This window comes from Homalodisca vitripennis, chromosome 2 (genome assembly GCF_021130785.1).
Source record: "Homalodisca vitripennis isolate AUS2020 chromosome 2, UT_GWSS_2.1, whole genome shotgun sequence".
Classification (NCBI taxonomy): Eukaryota; Metazoa; Arthropoda; class Insecta; order Hemiptera; family Cicadellidae; genus Homalodisca; species Homalodisca vitripennis.
In genome coordinates this window covers 205340253-205355000 of record NC_060208.1, presented here as the reverse complement: position 1 = coordinate 205355000, position 14748 = coordinate 205340253, and positions in this window count along the sequence as shown.

Here is a 14748-nt window from a genome sequence, read left to right as displayed (position 1 = left end):
CAAGAAAATACGAGATTGTAAACTGATAATGGCCTTTGATGTTTTTAAAAGCAATTCGGCAGAGTTATATAGCATGCAAAATGACACTGTAAATTATTTCTTGTAGCTTTATAAAGCATACTGAGGAATAGGAATCAATATTAAGCGAGAACTGGTACTCTTTGTAATTATGCTGCAAATAAGTGCAAACTACGAAACTATTATGATATTAAGATTTTATTGTAGTACGCGAAACATTATGAGCATTGCACATCCCAGTTCACAACATTTAAAACTTTTAAATTTTAGTAATATTACGTGTCATGACATTCTTGGCTCTAAAATATTTGTGTCAATTCTGTAATTTTTCCACAAACAACACCGTCAAATAATGCACTCTTATTAGAAATAACGAACAAAACATGTTTCAAACATTTAAATATGTGAACGGTCGACAGAAAAAATTTTACCACATTTTTAAGTGACTTTATTGTTCCAGATTAGTTCTACATATACCAAATAGCATACATGTTCTTCATCCATTTCAAACTACTTACTTTATATTCATCAACTATCAACAAGTACATGATGCTTTAGCAAAGTTTCGTCGCTTTCTTTACTCTACAGAACTTTGAATTACTGTGTTTGTGTTGTTAGACATTGTTTTTTAATTAATTATAACTGCAATACGACTGCAAATCATTTGCTAAGTATATCTTGCAAGCTTCCTGTTCAAGAAAAGCGAAAAAGTAGAAGTCCAAGGATAGAACCCTGAGAAACTCCATATACAACACCTTTTTACTGTTGTGTTTTCAAACTCAAGCACGTGCTAGACGAGTTCGAATAAATATGGTGAAATATGTGACGATCTTGACGTCCAGAACGCTATTTAGGCAATTTATTTATTTATTAATACTTTTCAGATATACATATTACTGAAAAAAAATTATTCTGTACAACAATACTATAAAATGTTACTATTATAAAAATAATTGTGAGCCCCATGCTGTCTGGCTTGTAATGGATCCTTAATATTATACAAAATAAGCTGTTATATAATATATATTGATCTGATTGAATTTCAATCCCAACAGTTGCTCCCTTTAGAATCCAAAGCGGCTTATTCACTATATACATGCGTTTAAGAGTTCTACCCAACCGTGCCAGTACTGAACTGTAAGCCAAACTATTCTAACTTAGAGCTTTGCATCTATATGTGAACTGTAATTCGATTTCATGCATATGCATCTAATGTGCCTATCAGTATTAATATTATGCAACGAACTGGCAATGCCATAAACCCTAAACTGTACTCTAGAGACAAACGTGGTATCAATGATTTTCATTCCTGATGCACGGTTTCTCATTCATAGGTGACAGGTTGATACTTGAACATTATTTATCAAGTCGTTTACCTACTACAATACTACCTAATCGATACATAGTGTCTCATTACTATTATGAGACTGTGGTTCTTTCATATACAAGCAATGCGTTGTCACTGCACAGGATGCAAGTCCCGAGCCTAGAATCGACTCTAAGCAGCTTTTGGATATGTTTGAACCCTTTTCATTCCCTTCTTTACTTCTTTCTATACGTTATTTTTGTATGTATTAATACGTACCTTCATCACCTGACAGATTCCAATCGTCGAAACGTTGTGTTATACCTTTTATGCCCTGTAACGCTGGCAAATGTCCGAAAACCTGTTAACGTTTGTAATACCATGTAATATGAAAGGCCGTGTTTGGGTGATACTTCTAGCTCGCCTACTCGGGCAATAAGAACGATCTACAACTGTCTGTTCAATTTCAAACTTTGTTTTACTTCACCCTTTGGGCCTTCATATCTCAGTCCTTTTCTAATTATATTCGATAGTCAAATTAAGCTATTTACGGTTCACATATTAAATCTCGTTCCTTTCTAATAAAGCGTAAATTGAATATTAAGTTGTATTTAAATGACAAAGATTACTATAATACATATAAGATACAATATTGATGTCTGACATAAAACATGCTCCTCTCCTAATATTTTACATCGGAAGATATCATGCATGGGCTTAACGCACATCATTCTATGGTACAAGTGTATTTTGGTTTTTAAGTGATATAATTGAGTCCTATTATGTTGTTTTATAAAACACTAATGCATCCTTTACATGCATAATGAACACAATTCTATAATCTATGACAATAAAGCTCTATAAATATTATCGAAAAGCCCCTCTAATCTTCTGTTAATATAATACTGATTCAAGCCGAAGATTTGTTCATAAAACACATGTTGAAAATCCGCTTTGCGCTACGAACGCTAATCCGGATTTATCACAAGTGTGGACTGCCCGGACAGGCTGGGAGTGGACTCTATGTTTCATCGTAAGCAGTGAATTTCGCAAAGCAATGCAAGAACCACGAAATAGACTTTATATTGGTGTAATTAACTCCATGTCTATAATCAAATGCTGTTGTTTTTTTTTTTGTATTTTTGTTGTAAAAAATTGTTTGTGACTGCCTATAATGGTGCACTCGTATTATAAGAGGAAAACACAATTCTACATCTAAAATGTGGAATAGTACTTAAATACACTCATAACTCAATACTTTCTGAGAGTAATATAAAATATTACGTGTTACATGTGAATAGTAATTCTACAAATAAAGTATGTATGTATGCTCTCAATTATTTACTTATATAGTGCTTTATATGTAATGTTTTATGTTGTTGGGTAAATCTTTTAATTCTTTCCATTTAAATTGGCAAATTACGGAACTCAAATTTAAAAAATGTTACACATCTCGCTCTTTTTATTAAAAGAGAAAACTTAGAATACAATTAACCAATTCTTTGTTTCGAGTTTTTTTTGACGATGGAAGGATTGTGAAGGACATAGGATTTTTCCGGATATTACTGATTACTTGGTGTTACTGATTGGTGGAACAATATCACGGAACGATGGCAAATGCCCGGAAAAAATCCTATTTCCTTTACAATTACTCACCTAATTTAATTGATGTTTAACCAATTCTGATTAATCTCTGATAGTAGCTTAAATTTGACAGGCTAATATCAAATTAGGTTTACCTAAATAGCTACGTATTCTTTTATACTACACCACCCTACGAAGTAGTAGTACGGCCTACCACGTTTCACGGAAAGACATCGGTCAGATTGTATGTAAAATTTCAAGTCTACAGCTCAATAATTCATTAGGCTACATGTATTATTACGTCACATTTTAAAATATCGCATGCTTACATTTAGTTTATTAAAAAAATGTTATTCTGCAAGTTTCATGGTTACCGAAATAAGATCAAATTTTTTTCTAACGCTCAGCCAAATCCCATGGAATCATATTCATCGCCATCGAACTCGGGGTTCCTTAATATGGAAATAAAGCTTTTTCAAATTACAAATACATGTGTCAGTTCGTTCTCAATATATAGTGCGTACAAACGCTTCGTTGACGCTCCGCCACTTACGAAATATCAAATGTATCTTGTAACTGTGACGTCATCACTGAGCAGGTTAGTGTGACATTCATTCCATGCACTCATATATTAATCTCCTACCTTACATGTCAACCATTATTCACATGCAGAAGTTTTTTTTTATTTCGTCAAGTCGTAACTGCAGCCCACCTGAAACATTTCACTTACAATAAAACAAAATCCAACATCTATACAAAAAGACAATTTTAGAATAATAACTTGCTCTAAGCTTAAAAATCTAAGATCTAGTATAATCTAAAATTATATGCATTTTTTTGGAGAGCTTAAGTGAATCACTTCTTGCAAGTTATCTGAAAACTAAAATACTGTTTTTTTCTGAGCTTTCCATAAGCCACTGAAACCTTTGAATTTGTCATTATATTTTGAACAAATTATTATTCTTTTAAAATTTCATCTAAAATCACACTAAAATCATTATTCATCAAAATATGTTGCAGGAAAAAAGTTTCAAGCTATTTATTCTGTGAAACTGTAAACATAGAAATTATGAAATATAACCGAATAATATTCATTTATTTTTGTTAATGTCCCTTTAATTGGGTTAACGTTAAAGGAAAGTTTTATTTATACGCATTAATCGTTACTGATATAGTTTGTATGTAAAAAAACACGTGTGGAACGAGATACAATGTAATTGAACATATTTACAAGTGTTTTGCTTGCATTTGTATCCATTATAGTTTTCCAAAGTTATGCTACACTATCACGACACACCCTGTATCCGGCCCTGCTCTATTCATAATGTGTTGTTTTAATTCTTAGTAGTTTCAAAATAGGGCACACTACCAAAAATAAACAAACAATTAAGGCAAACACAGAGAAAATACCACAATTAATACAACATTGGCTAAAATCCTATAAGTTACCTGTATGATCTTACAAAACGTGATAGTGACAGAATATTTAGGTAGTGATGATACACTATGAGATATTTAAATATAGCTTATAATTATCAATATGACTTAGTAAACTTTACCTACCACTACAAAACGTAACACAGACAACACTACTACACAAAATATGTTTGACTTTCTATGCAAATTTAAAATTTAAGGCTTGCTAGCAGTAAATAGAATTTCGCAACAGTTAGGCCAACCTAATAAATCAAAATCTAATGAGTACTCCAATTCTATTCTTCTACTCACGAGTTGAAGATTATTCGGGCGGAATATTTTACTAAGTGAAGAATATTGTGATGTAAGGAAGGCCGTTCCCTCAGATTGCTGCTGTCAGATAACTCCCCCCCGACCTACAGCACCCCCCACTCATCCCACCCCCACCCACGACAACACCCACCCATTCTCACCCTCCATTGTATAATATAGATAGTTACTTCCCACCATCTGTACTTCTCCAGCAGTCTATAATATGTTCCAAGAATCTTTGCAAAATATCTCGAATAATTTGTACATAATATGGGTAGATATGGTACTGTTAATCGGCGAATACGATTGTTCTAATTCTTCAATTGAACATGTTGTGTTCTTATTGTACAATATAAGTATGCTAACAAACGCCTGTTGGAATTTAATATACAGAAAAAATTAAATTAATTAATGGGCTTGTTATTGATGATGGCAGGTTTGAAACGATAACATTATTTCGGACATTTTCCATCGTTAAGATTATAAAAGGTATAACGCAAAGTTTCGAGGATTGGAATCTATCCTCTTCGTCAGGTGAGGGAGGTATTAATACATACGAAATAACGAACAGAAATAGGTAAATAAGGGAAAGATAAGGGATCAAACATACCCGAAAGCTGCTTGGAGTCCAGACCAGGTGTTGTCACTGCACAGGATGCAAGTCCCGAGCACAAATTACAAGTACCTACCTGTTATACTTTTAATTAATGGGATGTAACTAATAAGGAGTTTAATAATTATTAAAGATGTTTTTAAAGTATTAAACTACTCTAGCAAATTTGAGTAAGGCTTTATCTTTATTGACGTACCTGGGTGTACAGGTATGAATTGTTTCAAATAAAAAGCAATTTTAATTTAAAATTCATAAATTACAATAATCAAACAGACATTTATTTCGGTCGTTATAGATCATGATTATAACAAGTTACTCCACACCACGTTTAACAATCAGGCTTCGCTGAAGTTTTAGGCAAACAAATATACAGCCAGACTATCACATAATAAGATATAATTACACCCCCTCGGCACACAAAAGAAAAATTGTATCAGTTTACTGAGTAATGAGCTTAATGATGCTAAGCCAATGCTTATGGTTGGTCATGCACTATCGTAGAATCATCCAACCATCTTAATGGTTTATTCTGGTTCATGTAGAAATGAAGTTTAATGCTAAATCAAAGTCTACGCATGTCATTTTCTCGAGTTATCTCGCTGTATGAACTTCCCTTTTTTTGCTCGTTAAGAAGGATACTAAGATGCGGTAAATTCAAATATTGTTTCCAATTTTTAACGCTGAATTTCCACTCTTTATCTTTTAACTCTGAATTTTGGGGTAGGTTTTGAGGACGGATAGGGTGCTAGTGAATGTGTGTATGAATTTATTGTATGAATGTATGTGTACTAAATTCTTAAAGATACCTTTATTATATAATTTTGTTTTATTTTAAATGTAGTTTTATTTGACTTAAGTACTATACTATTATATTAGGGTTAACTGTAAGACAGGGCCTTATGGCCCTTAATTCGCCCTTTTGTATATATGATACAAATAAAGTCATTTGAATTTGAATTTGATGGTTACATTTTTAAATCTCATCAGTTTGTTTACAGATTTACTTATTCTAACATTTTTCCACAGCCATCAGTTACCCATAATGCAATGAATGTAAAAATATTCGCTAACGCTCAAACAAGCCATAAGAGTGACATGCCCAGTCATCATACTCAGTGTTGCCTATAGGAGTGTATATAAAGAAATGGCGCTTCAAAGTTCCAAACCTTTTAGGCCAGTCCGTTTTCTAGATATCGTATGGACTGAAAACAGACAGACAGACAGAAATTACATTTTTCAAGCCCTTCGAGTGATAAGCTTTGGTAATTCTCGACCAATAACTTATGTAATTGGAGAAAAAAATAGAAATTTGATAGATTTTCCAATATTAGTTATCATATAAATTATTATACTAAATTAATAAAACAATAATAAACCTTATAACACTTTTTATACATTTTATCTGTACAATTTACATTTAGAATTCAACGAATTTATCCAAAATTGTACACTTACAAATAAAATCCATAAAAAGTGTTTTAAGGTTTATTATTGTATATGTATATCAAATAATTGTTCAGGCTACATTTCTAATCACTATATTAATTTAACCAAATTATATATGATATTGTGTCTGTATGTATGTAGATAATGTGAGTAGGATATGTCTATTTCGGTATGCGTTACGTAATCTAAGTTATGAACGATTTACAAATAGCTAATCGGTTAAAGTAGAAAGCAGTTTACAGGATTATAATATATTTATTACTACCATCTTATTATATTAAATGAGGTATCATGTAGTTAAACAATATCGTGTTTGACTCCGCTGTCTGCTATGCTCCTGCCACAATACCGCCCCCGGCGTTGTCTATAATTGACAAAACCCACCGTAACTTTACGCTGTACTGCGGTTGTGTTCTCTGCGGTGTTTTCAAACTGAAACCACATCGTCTATAAATGTTATTGTGTCATCAAATTATAGACAGCATCAATGAAATAATGACTTTTTAATTTCAAATATACACTAATAAAATTAGTTCAGTCTGCGTTGAAGACTTCATAATTTGTTTAAAAAACGTTTCTATCCGAGCCGTTAAAATAATTAATTTAACTAATAATTATATTTTTATAATATCGTGTTTAGCTTGATTTTTACAAAATTGTTGAGAGATATTTACATTTATTCGCTTCAAAAAGTTTATTTCAATTTACAACGTCATGACATTGTTAAAAAGTTTTTATAATTTTTGGATTTTAATAATCTAATGAAAAATATTTTTTGAACGGAAATATATTTTTAATACAATTATTTTATCATTATGCATAGTGCTCAGAATTATTAAGTTATCAACCAGCTTACAGATGCTAATCATACAGGAATGTATATGAGTTCTTAAATCAATTCGTTGTATGACTTTTTAACCTGACCTAACTTCTGCTTTGTAGGTTTTTTTGTTAATTTTATTTTTGTCTGTTGTGATTTTACTCAAGTACTTAAAAGTATTGCTTGTTCTCACGTTAAACTAAAATACCAAGGTTTTGTATATTCTGTAGAAATACACACTAGAGTTCTACTAATTATGTGTTTTTTAATCATGCCCAATCAAAAATAACGAGTGGGTGCGCACTGAGTGAGAATCCAATTTGTAAAAATTTTAAAGCAATTATAATTTATTATTACAGTTTAATGTGGTATACGTAGAACATTAGGTTATGGTAATTTTAAGGCGTAAATGTGGAGAAGTTAGATGAGTCAGAAGTACAAAACTGCATTCTTAAGGGAGTGATTGGAAGGAAGAAACATTTAAGAACCATAAACATTTTAACTTAAACACCTTCATTGTGACACAAGTCATGTGTCACTAGTTTTTAGGATAGCTAGAGTGCATCCATATCAGTCAATGTGTTAATCAAACTGTTTGTGTGCAAAGAAATAAACACTTATTCTCCTGCTAATTGGACACATGAAGCTCACTTGTAAATGTGCTTACTTAATTTTAGTATTTCAAAATTCGCCTTTTTACAAAAAAATTAACGGTTGTATCTCAAATCATTATTAAATAGAACAAAACCTGCCCCAAAAAGTTTTAGATACATTATATTTATAATCTATTTAGAAACAAGTTAACTATATTGGTTCTAAATTAGATTCTATTATATGTGCAGATCAGAGAATATTTCTTATAACCATGACTGTACTGACAACTGCACCCCAGGTTATTCATATATTACTATTTAAATATTTCTTATTTAAATAAGTTTACGATTCAAACGTTACTACGTGCTTCAATTTTACTAATCGTGTACGCATTTAATTACAACCCATAATATATGAGTTGTTTTAATAAACTTGAGGATAAATTTATTGTGAACGGTTTTTCAATTCTTGTAATAGGTAAAGGAATGAATGAATTAGGCACAGTTCACGTCATGCTATAATGGTTAACATGGGCTAGTTGTATTGGAGTGCAGACTCTCCTGTTTTTATATTGGCGATCGTTTTTCATAATAGTAACACCAACAACACGTTTCATTCCTGTAACTAAGGTAGTTTACGTTATTTAAATTATGAATCCTCTTATATTCCACATGAAACTACGCTGCCTGCGTTAGCAGGATTTGCCGAGCTGTAACGTAAACAGGATGTAAGCGATGCAAGAGTGGGATTTCCGGTCGAATAATTTGTTTTGGAGAAACAAGTTTTTGCGGTAACACTCATTAGGTGACACATCTACAGAACATTTTAAAGATTTGTTGGCATTCATACAGCTTTTATACCTAACTTTACAGTACGTTGTCTAATAAAAATGAAATAGAATCACACTTAATAATAGTGTCGTCTACAGACATAGTGATTCCTCAATAATAAGGAATACTGATGCTATACGCTTTATTATTTAGAAAGTAACATACTACCCGTACAAAGCAGTTGTTCAGCTTACATATCAATGATTATTACATGTTTATCGCGTTGTTGTATGTAGTGTATGAAACTTAAAATTATAGTTATTAGATTAAATTAGAGAGCAATTGAAACAGTTTCAACTTTGCACCTATGCGCCTGCGACACAATGCTTCCACCACTATCCATTAGAAAGCGCTATTAGCGAAAATTATGATTCGTGAACAGAATATATTACGTGTTGTGGAGCTTGGTAAAAAATCGAATCTGTAATTGCAACGTGCGTTCCGTATTACGTTTGGTTGTGATCTTCCAAGTGATGATAACATTTTGCAAAGGGGACAGCGCGGGACGACCAAGGATTAGTGAAGAGTGTTGAGAGTTTCACGCGTAGCCAAAGAAATATGCCTGGAAGGATAGTCTTAAATTAGGAATTTTAGTTATGACTGGTAATGTTTACGGAAATTCTTTGTTGGAAGTTTGTTTTTGACGATGGAAAGAGGATTTCTTTCGGACCATTATTCCATTATTCTGTGATACAAAATATCAGTAACACTACGTTTCTAGATCTGAAATCTGATCTCTTCTTCAGGTAAACAACTAACCTACACATAATTACAAACTAGTTTAAAATAAACAAATCGTACCAGAGCGTTGTGACACGCATAAGTCAGGAATCACAGTCACAGCCACCATGTTGTTTGTCAACTTCACTAACTCTAAAAAATGCACTTAATACAAACTAAACACAACACTAATTATTAAAACTGAACTACACATATATGCGGCTTGTATTAAATAGTAATTAGCAGTTACTGTTATAAATCCACTATACTTGGTGTATCTATCGGTATCTGGAATTATATTAATACGAAATTAAAATATTATCTCTACATATGCTTTCTATGTATGTATAGCGATACTTAAAACTAACATATTTCTCAACAGGTGGTTTGTACATGATTACACATAAAATCTGACTATGTGTGGATCCTTATATCTCGAGACGCCACTAAATTTTACACAATATTAAATCAGTTGAGACGCAATATCCAATACATAGAGTGAAAAGGATGTTTCGATCTGAAAAAGTAATGGTAATGTTAGATTGAGAGAAGATTAGAAAAATAATAGATCTATCATATGAATTTGTAATAATGTTATGGATAATTTGAATGAATATCAAATGCTAAAGCTTACAAGTAATATTTTATATTTCGTGTTATATTCCCACAGTCAAGTCCCTAATTAGCACTCGGTCGGACAAATTGAATGTAGTTGTTCCCTATAGGACCTTTGTGAGAGTCACTGCAGTTCTGTAATGGTCTCGCTTTGTCCCTAACTGTTGCTCAGCAAGCTGTTAGCAGGCTTTACAAGTGTTTACCTGTTTTCTGCTTTGTCATGTTCTGTCAGGTTTGCTACTTGGCTTCTAATAACATTGATTTTACAGCGTAACAATACATTTTATTAAAGGAAATAATGTGTTATATTTCGTGTTATATTCCCACAGTCAAGTCCCTAATTAGCACTCGGTCGGACAAATTGAATGTAGTTGTTCCCTATAGGACCTTTGTGAGAGTCACTGCAGTTCTGTAATGGTCTCGCTTTGTCCCTAACTGTTGCTCAGCAAGCTGTTAGCAGGCTTTACAAGTGTTTACCTGTTTTCTGCTTTGTCATGTTCTGTCAGGTTTGCTACTTGGCTTCTAATAAGATTGATTTTACTGCTCAACAATATGTTTTACTAAAGGATAATAGGATTACAGATATTTGCCATAATTGTATGTTGGCATAAAAATAGGATGCCATGTAATGTTAAAAATTGTCAAAAGTCCTAAGATCCTCTAAAATGATCCATCAATAACAAATTGTAAGCAAACAATTATAAACTTTAATGTATACTAAAAATTCTACGAACCTGTTTAAATTTTATCATTCCCATAGGCATTAATTTATTATTTATTTTTATTTATATTTTAAGTTCATATACGGATCGAATAAAATCTTTTGTATGTGTTATTTGAAAATATTTGTATCTTGAATTCAGTAAATGAAATATATTACACCTTATATATAACAACCAGACTGAAGTCAGGAAAATTTACTATAATAATGACTATAGACAGCCTTGCTACGTTTCAAATCTTATTATATAGACGTTTTAAGTTTTAAAAGTTTAAATAAAAAACGAGGAGTACGTAGCAGTTTAAATTAATTTATCACATTTAATTAACAGCTACACAACGTGTAATTAATATACCAATTATTTTTTATAGAAAAACTATTTTTGTTTTCTATATAGGTTGGCGTTTAAAAAAATTTATATATTAATAGTTCTCCTAATTAAATGTAAAACTCTTAAATGAATGAAATCTTTTAATCTTCAGTAGTAAAGAGGTAAGTACCAACTAAATCATCCAAACGTTTCTTAGATTCCTTAAGATAAATAAACCCGTAATCATAGAGCTCTTTGAGATGAATGTATTTTTTAGTTTTCATAACGCTTTTTTGTTTAATTTATTTATGGAAATGCATCTAAGAAAGGCATAAAAACGTATGTTAAATATCCTACTTATATTTTATTGTAATACATAAGAGTGCCTTTATTATATTTATGTACTGATGTTCAATCCAATACTAAAACCAATTTTACACAAATGTTTCCCATAAAACATAAACAGACAAACCAATGGAAAACTATGAATTTTCAGACATAAGTTCCATTTTTAATAAATTAATATTGTACAGGTCACCTCTTATGGAGCATATTGTATCGATATAACTGTTATTACTTAGTTAAAATAAATTATTAAAATACATATTAATTACGTATAATGTATTGAGAAGCCGCGCATGTCCACCCTTTGCTTATATTCCATATAAAACTTTCTTCTATGAAAACGATGTCTATCACACTTTTATAGAAATCTAATTTCACAATATTTGTGTTTCTAAATTATTACATTTTACCTTTGGATTTTCAGACACTTTACGTGCCTTTTATGTGTTTTATGTAATATTCATTCTGAAACATGACAACATACAATAAAGTCAATTACAATTGTATATTTATAAATTGTGGACCTGCAGTTTTGGTCCAATATAGGTTATAAATATAGCCTATGTATTATTGATAAGGTTATATAAATTAATATTAAGGATTTTTCTTGAAGTAGATATTTGCGGAAATCTATAAGAAATTCTTTGTAGAATATAAATAGTTTATTGTAGATTATAATAGATGTCTATCAGTTAGTGTAATAATAGTAAAATACTCTTTTGCAACTATAAAGCTTCATTTCAACAATGGCACACTAATGATTGAAAGCAAAGTTTCCTGGAAGTACATTATATATCCAAAGAGGATTTGTAGAGTGGGAGGGGGAATAGAGGTTTCAATAACCTAAGCAAGTCGGCACAATGGTCTTTAGAGAACAATAACATTCAATTTGTCGAGCCAAATACTAATTTTGGACATCACTGCGAGACTGGGGAAACTACACCAAATAAAAACATATTACTTCCTGGTTCGAGCAATTTAGTATTCACTTCAAAACGCGCCTGTATTAATCTAACAGACTTTATTTTAAAAAAAAGACAAGTTCGCAGTTTAGTAGAGTTTATCATAAATTTATGAATAGTTTGATGTAAATCCTGCAAATGCATATTATAGACTGCAAAACATAATCAAAGAAATACTTCAGAATATTGATTCTTTTCCAATAATAGTACTTTACGGCTCTAAAAATTGATTTTTAATTTGCCTAAGTATTTAAATTTCATCAGTAATTATTTTTGAATTTTTCGTAAGAAGTTTTTAAAAAAGTGCGCTTTAAAAACTTTAAAATTCTTAAAAGCGAGGGAAAATATAGGAAAGTCATTCATCGGAGAAATAAGTGCTAATCATAATTTATAATATTTTTTAATAAAGTATTAGTTAGCAAACGGATTTTATTGCATTCTAAAAGATTATCTTAGTAGAATATTACACTAATATACCAAACCTTTTAAAAATATATGTCATCTCTTTGTCGATTTGGTAATTATGAATTTAAACAAACTTGTTAACCTTTCGTGAAGCCTATCACTAATCGGCTGGGAAAGCTTTATTTCTGTGTATTTTAATGTCAATACACGTGGTGTGTCATTTAATCTTGCCATATAACATATGAGTTACAATTTTAAATTATATATTTTCGTTTCTAATCAATTTTACTTTTTCGTTAATAAAATTATGATGCTTGAAAATAATTGTGTTCAAAATACAAATTACTTAAGCGTCAAAGTCTGGGCTCACTTATTTGGTTCAGGTAAATAGCTACTTAAAATAATTGTTTAGTTAATACGAGTATTATTACAAATAAAAATAAATACTTTTTAACGCTAACTTTGTTAGGCACATATCATGCTAAATATTTTAGTAGTTCTGCTTATAGCATCTCTTATTTGTGAAATATTTGAGTATCAAAGAAAATTAACCTGACACTAATAAATAAAAATAATGGTTTATTTTAGCGAACACACTTAATTTACTTTTCAACGCTATAAAACATTTTGTATATTTCAGATATTATCTGATATTCAACTACAGAACATTTATCGTTGTTTGTCAGATTATGGTGTAAACAGGTTGTAAGCGTTCCCAGAACAGATTCCTGGCTCAGTAATCTCATTATGAGACTCGCCAGCTGATCTACGGTCGGCTGCCAAACATTCTCCTTCTCCCAACTATTCTTTTGAATTGTTGCAAAAATTGAGTTACGCTACAGTCTGTTTGAACTTTACGTGATATTGGGCCTTTTTCTTAGTACAAGTAATAATATAATGCATCGATAAACAATTTGCACGTTTTACGTAAATATCCAAAAGACGGTCTCTAATAATCTAGTTTACTTTCCAGACTAGGTTATTAAAAGTATACTTAGTTGAAATAATCTGTATATATATATATATATATTCATATCGAAAATCTTCGTTCAAGAATATTTCATATTAAAACGGCATGTTGTAAAAGTAAATCAAGTATTCTGTACGGAGTATACTTACGCGAATGAAAAATAATGTTTTACAACATGGTGATACCAGCAATAGTGGATTTCAATGTTATAAAAAATTAAAGTTTTTGAAATGATCTGCATTTTTGAAGACTTGGAAAATTGTACACGTATCATTTACACATGATTCCCAAGCTGAAGAGATACCATCCATATGATCGCAGCATAACGATATATGTCTGTGATAACGATAATACCTGTCGCCATAATGCGTCTTGGATGACGATACTGTATATCGCAGCATGCTTCTAGGATGACGATCCTACCTGTCGGCATAATGCGTCTGGGATGACGATACTATCTATCGCAGCATGCTTCTAGGGAAGGCGATACTGCCTATCGCAGCCTGCTTCTAGGATGACGATCCTACCTGTCGGTATAATGCGTCTAGGATGACAATACTATCTGTCGGCATAATGCGTCTGGGATGACGATACTGTCTATCGCAGCATGCTTCTAGGATGACGATCCTACCTGTCGGCATAACGTCTTGGATGACAATACTATCTATCGCAGCATGCTTCTAGAATGGCGATCCTACCTGTCGGCATAATGCGTCTTGGATGACGATACTATATATCGCAGCATGCTTCTAGGATGACGA